Source organism: Gadus chalcogrammus, chromosome 16, assembly GCF_026213295.1.
Source record: "Gadus chalcogrammus isolate NIFS_2021 chromosome 16, NIFS_Gcha_1.0, whole genome shotgun sequence".
In the NCBI taxonomy this organism is placed as follows: domain Eukaryota; kingdom Metazoa; phylum Chordata; class Actinopteri; order Gadiformes; family Gadidae; genus Gadus; species Gadus chalcogrammus.
Window position 1 is genome coordinate 33,107,980 of NC_079427.1, and position 7,190 is coordinate 33,115,169.

Sequence of the window (7,190 nt, forward strand, 5' to 3'; positions counted from 1 at the left end):
GGATTGAAAAGGGCAAATACGCAACCCAGTCTCACGGAAATACGTCACACTGTCACGTCATTTAATCGATTAATTTGTGATCTGGGACACAAATTTGTTCATGCCCAAATCAGAAATTTCTAACAATATCACAGCTTTTGGCCACCCGTTTCTACTTTCACCTTTGATTCTGGGAAAATGTGACAATTCACAGATATATTTAATGCAGGTGCACTGCTCTGTAGGCAAACCGCAGCGGAAAAAAAGGTATCTGCTTCATCTCTTCTTTTTCGAATGAGTTTGAAATTTGTGCTTTTGGCACGAAAATTTGTGCTTTTGGCACGTTGAAATTACGTGTCCCAGATCACGAATTAATAGATTAAATGACGTGACGTGACAGTGTCACATATTTCCGTGAGACTGGGTTGAAATACGTGGCCTAGGAAGGGTTGCACTATTAAGTAACGTCACTTTTATGGTATACGGATGCAAGGTATCATTATGTACTGGATGAGTACTTGGATGCCTATAAGGTTCATCAGGTCGCTATAATAAAACTAAAAATAAACACAAGAATCCTGATTGTCAAGTGAGTTGATTGTGTATTGTTTCATGCAAAGATCAAAGCTTTGATTTTTTGCTGCCACAATAGCTGATATTACAACATCCTCTTTAGGGTTGCAAACATGACAACAATGAAACACATCTTTCTTACAGACATACAAGAGATCAAGAGGGTCGCGAGGGGTTGTGTGGGCAACTGTTACATCATTTCAAAAGACAACGTCGTACTTCTTCTGACAGTAGACTTGTGACCTTTGACATTTAACAGTAAAGAGGCCTGTGTTTACCTGAATGCGCTACTCCGGTGACTTAACTCTACTTCTCTATCATATAGTGGACGGCATACTCCTGAAGAGATCCACAGATAATCTTAAAGGTAAACCGCAGGATTTTCCAACATGGACCCTTTTTGCAAGGGTGTGCGTTCACACCAAAAGCTGTAAGGCGTTTTGAGCGATAAACGCCCATTCACTTTCTATAAGACATGAGCGATAAAGCGTTTGGAGCGATTAAACGCTTGAGCGATAGCTCTAAAGCTGTAAAGCTGTAAATGAGAGTTGAAAACATCTCAACTCTATGCATATGAGCTAGTAGCGTTGCGGCTGTAAATGACCGCCAGCCAATCGGAATGTAGATGTCTCTCGTCGGCGTTGGTCCCAGTAAACGCGAGAACTTTAGTTTCTAGTTTCTACCACACATTTGTTCCTTCATCATGGTGCGTGAGAGAATAATTGCGGCTATTGCAGGGCATCGTATTTGTCCGCTATTTATAGCCAACGTGGTCTTATTATAGCCCGATCATTAACTAAAAAACACATAGAAAGAATAACGCATCCAGCATATGATTTCAACAATGTATGAGGGCATGGGCAATCTGCATTACACAAAAGGGATTGTCGCACAGTGGAATGCTGATGGAACCAACGGACGAGCGGTGGGTGGAGATATGTGCATATTTCAGAAGCAGGATACCACACAAAAAAAAATTTCTAATTTGTCAGCTTGCCATGTGTTTGCCTGGCACAAATGCTCCCGTTGAGTGGATCTTTTCCATAATAAACAATACTATACAGTATACACACACACTGTGGCAACCCGCTCCTTGATTGAGCCGGGTTCCAGGTATAAATCACGCTTGGCAGTGTGGGTTAAGCCATTAAAGGCATTTATTGCAGACAACTTAAATCAAACAAAGTAAACGCGGTCTCTAGGGCCTCTGTGGGCCTCTAGCCTCTCGCGGACACGAGCGCTTCCTCCTTCCTCACTCCCGTTTTTGGGCTGCGGCGGCGGCGTCTCTCGCGGCTGCGGTGGCGTCTCACGCGGCGGCGGCGGCGGCGTCGTCTCTCGCGGCGGCGGCGTCGTCTCTCGCGGCGGCGGCGGCGTCTCTCGCGGCGGCGGCGTCTGTCCCGTCCGGGTTCTGCATTCTGAATGGGTGGGGTACTTTACCGGGGGGTCGTAGTGGGATCTTCATGCCTGCATTCTCCATATGTGGCAACCCGCTCCTTGATTGAGCCGGGTTCCAGGTATAAATCACGCTTGGCAGTGTGGGTTAAGCCATTAAAGGCATTTATTGCAGACAACTTAAATCAAACAAAGTAAACGCGGTCTCTAGGGCCTCCGTGGGCCTCTAGCCTCTCGCGGACACGAGCGCTTCCTCCTTCCTCGCTCCCGTTTTTGGTCTGCCCAAATTTCGCGTTTGGTGTGAACGCACAGTTACTGTACGTTCACACCAAATGCGAAATTTGTCGCCCGTTCGCGTTGTTGCCGAAGTTTTGTCGCGCCACACACCATAATCTGTCGCTGTGCAAGTTTTGTCGAATTTGTCGCGCCACAACAAGAGACCCACATTGCATGTCTTTACCTTTGTGGAAGAGGGAGACGTCGGAGGACCCGACGCAGTATATTCATAATATTGTAATGACCGCAGAAGAGGCAATGAATGAAGTATTGAATAGACAGAGATTTATTAGATAGGCCTACCTAATAAACCGTTGGAGCACACAAGACCGGAAACATAGCAACAAACCCCGAGAAGCCCAATCCCTATGAGAGCTCCCCGCGCTACGGCCATCCGGAGGCGCACAGAGCTTTTGGCCGTGATATTATATACAAATATTATATTATATACTATTATATTATATATAGAGCTCCGGGAGTCGCAAACGGCAACATTCACTTTCTCCTCCATGCTGCAGTCACCCCTGACTGCACTGCACTGAGTTTGACGGTTGAACGCTGATTGGCTGTTACGTTACACATGTGACTCAGTGGCCACGCTGTTGAACCCTGATTGGCTGTCATCAAGCGAAATTCGCGTCAAAGCAACGCGAATTGTGCAAAGCAAGTAACTGTGCGTTCACACCAAACGCGAAATTTGTCGCCCGTTCGCGTTGTTGCCGAAGTTTTGTCGCGCCACACACCATAATCTGTCGCTGTGCAAGTTTTGTCGAATTTGTCGTGCCACAACAAGAGACCCACATTGCATGTCTTTACCTTTTGTGGAAGAGGGAGAGATGTCGGAGGACCCGACGCAGTATATTCATAATATTGTTATGACCATGGAAGAGGCAGTGAATGAAGTATTGAATAGACAGAGATTTATTAGATAGGCCTACCTAATAAACCTTTGGAATACACAAGACCGGAAACATATCAACGCCGGTAAACAAACCCCGAGAAGCCCAATCCCTATAAAGCTCCCCGTGCTACGGCCATCCGGAGGCGCACAGAGCTTTTGGCCGTGATATACTATTATATTATACATAGAGCTCCGGGAGTCGCAAACGGCAACATTCATTTTCTCCTCCATGCTGCAGTTCACCCCGGACTACTGCACTGAGTTTGACGGTTGAAAGCTGATTGGCTGTTACGTTACACATGTGACTCAGTGGCCACGCTGTTGAACGCTGATTGGCTGTCATCACGCGAAATTCCTGTCAAAGTTAAAATATTTCAACTCGAGCGAATTTGTTGCGCCACAAATCCTCGTGAACGCGCTCGCCTGTGCACGCCGAAAGTGTGGCGCAACAAATCAAAACTTGACGCCGGTTTTCTCTCGCGAAAAATTCGCACGATACGCGTCTATACGTTCACTTTGTATGGGATCCTGTCACCCCGTCACGTTTGGTGTGAACGCACAGTAAGGCGGACAGAACGCTGCAGCTGCAATCCATGAATTGGAACGCCATGTAATCCTTTAAGGCTATAGCCCGCCTTCAACACACATCCTCTAAAAGTGCTTGTTTTTGCCACTGACAGGTTCAAAGGATATTCTAACATTTTGGAAAACTTTTTCCTATCGCCTTCACCTGGTCCGTTTGTCATTGTGTCCATCCAAGTCTCAGCCGAGGACTCTCGCGAGAGTTGAGTTGTCGCAGGGAGAGAACAGTGAACACTTGAACGAGAGCGTGAGAGCAGAGAGTTTGTTGTGCTGGATGTCGGAAAGCATGGTTTAGAGTTATCTAAGAAATTTGGATGCAGTTGAGTCTATAATGACAATAGGGAAACTACCTGCAACAACGACAAGAATTCTCCTTTTGGACACATTAACAAACAGACAAGATCAGGTGAAAGCTTAAGAAAAATATTGTGGGGATCCTTTCCATATTTGTAAGAAACTTAAAACAATCTGAGCCAGTCAGTGGCCAACACGGGCGCATTACCGGAGGGTGCGGTTTGGTTCGGTTCGCCTCAGTCCGGGAGGGAGGGGGCGGTATAGCCCAGCTCAGTTCTGAGGTCACGTCTCCACCTCCTTGTTCGCCCAAGCAAGTGTTTTACGCGACATGTTCATTGTAAAGAATAATACCTCGAGGCTACTGTTTATTTGTTTTTATCCCCATGTCGCCCGGAAGTGACGGTTCTGTCGACCAATCAACGGAGGGGGTGTTAAGCTCGAATTTTCCGGTACCCTTTCAGGCGTCCGGTCTCGTTTTCAGTACCCCAACGTAGGGGTACTGAAAACAAGGGCAAAACGAGTACGGCTCAGTCCGGGTCACACCCACTTTTGGCGGTGGAAACGCAATCCGTACCGCACCTTTGCAAACCGAACCGTACCGCACCCTGCAGTGGAAACGCGGCATCAGTGCCCCAACGCAGGAGTACTGAAGACGAGTGCGAAACGATTACGGCTCAGTACGGTTCAGTCCGGGTCACACCCACTTTTGGCGGCGGAAACGCGAACCGTGCCGCACCTTTGCGAACCGAACCGAACCGCACCATCCGGTGGAAATGCTCCATTAGAGGACACACACACACAAACACATACACACACAGACACACAGACAAACACACACATACAGACACACACACACGCACACACACACACACACACACACACACACACACACACACACACACACACACACACACACACACACACACACACACACACACACACACACACAAGACGTATAGGTATATAAATATAGGTATATATATAGGTATATAAATACAAAGACTTATTATTATTGATAAATCTAGCTGCCGGGACATTCTGTATCTTATTCTATTCCCGGATTATGATAGCAGTGTTGTCTCATCAGCTCCTGGAATGAGTCAGTCTTTTTATTGTTCTTCACCTGGATAGCATTACCCATACACACCCACACTCGATTCCCCATCTTGCACCAGCCTTTGCATCCCTCTCTCTAGTGCATGGCTCACTGCCGTCAACCTGTACTGATCCATAGGTTTTGGACGGCTGATTCATAATGAAAGGTTAGCTGACCTTGATCCTAACCCTCTTTCTAGTGAATGTTTGGCTGTTGTCAACTTGTTCTCATTAAGACGTTTGGACCGCACTTCAATAATGAAGGGCTAGACACTTATCCTAACCCTAACCCTTACCCTCTCTCTAGTGCAGAGGTTCCCAACCTTTGACTTTAGGTGGGCCACCTGATTGTCATCAAGACCCTTCGTGGACCGCATCATATGCCAATGGTAAAAAGAGATAATTACTTGACCTCTTTGCATGCAGATAGATGAATGCACATTCAGTGACTGAGCAACGAGTGCCAGTGGCCCCTTTTTACACACTCGTTCCTGCGAGAGAGCCATGGCCAGTGGGACAGGTGGAGAGAAAACGCCAGCAAAGCAGTTGATGCTCCCGGTGTGTTTATTAAGTAGACAAAAATGGAAAACAAAAACTTAAATGCAAACTTAAAAAACTGGCAATATTACATGATATATTTCAAGAATAAAAACCCCAGTTACCACTTGCAGTTATCTGGCATAGGATGTGGCCTGTTCCCAGATGCTGATTCCAGAAGGGCTGGCTGACCCCCACCCTAACCCTCTAGTGTACGCTGTCGTCAGCCCGCTCTGCTTCATATGGTCGGAACGCTGTTTAAAAATGAAGGCTCTTCACTTCTGCCTAGCTCCTCAGAGAGGTGCAGGCTACCGGTCCCCCGATTCATGAGCCTCATGTAGGGGAGGGGGCATTGATCACTGTGTGTGTGTGAGGAATTGTGTTGGTGCATGTAAGGTGGGCCGTTTATCACAGTGTGTGTGTGAGGATGTGTGTTGGTGCGTGCATGCGTGTGTGCAGGCCTGGGGAGCCATCTCCGGACCATGTTTAATATGATAATATGATGATAAACTTAACATTGCCTAACACTTTATAGGCTATCCAATTTAAACAGCCGACATCCTTCTAGTGAATGGTACCACTGGTGGATGAATGAATAGCAGTGCTTAAGTAAGGCACCTCAACCCTCCCCTTAGACCGGCTTCGTGTTCGGTTCGATGGCAGAGAGAGTTCAGCGTCATACTTTAGCCATTGAGTGTGAGACACTCCCAGCATGGCAGGCTGCATACATTCAGTCGTACGGCTGTGTATGCGCTGGTGATCTTTATGGATCATAGAGGACAATTAGTCTTAGGACGTTTACATCCCGACATGAATGTTGTTAATGGTGTTTTGGTTATTATTTAGTAATTATGGGGCCAAGCACAATTTACAAAGGCAACCTATTTTAATTGTTAGTTGTATTATTATTATTATTCCGCCACGTTTGACTTACATAGCCTAAACAGCTCGCAGGCTTTTTATAAAAAATTCTACAGCTGTAGAGGCTGACTACATATTAACAGAGAATAAAATTTACACCGATTTGCCGCTATAGCAATCATCAAAAAATGCTTACTTTGAACAAGCATGTCTCGTTTTTTTTTACATTGTTTGTCATTATGTGGTGACATGAGAAAGGCTATGGCAAAACCAAGTTTTCATTAGTCTCGGTTACGGTATATTGACGGTCATTCATGACTTTCACATCACAACAACTCTGTGGAGTCATCACAAAATGGTGGTGTATCGCCAACAAGGTCATTTTATTATTATTATCATTATTGATGGATTGTATTTGTATGCTTTGCTAGGGTATTCCATTGTGAATAAAATCAATATGCAAGCAGCTCAATATTTAGTTGTGCAAGTTGATCACTGATTGTTGCCCCACTGGAAGTTTGATTCTCTAAGAACAGTGTATAAAGTTTAGTAACATTGATTTACTCACTTCCTACAAAGTCGAATATATCATACACATTCCTTTCCAAGATGATCAAAAAATAAACACAATCTATCCGCTCACCAGAAGGTGGCAGCACCATATCAGTAAACCAGGTTTTAGGCTGTCAAAAGAGGAAAC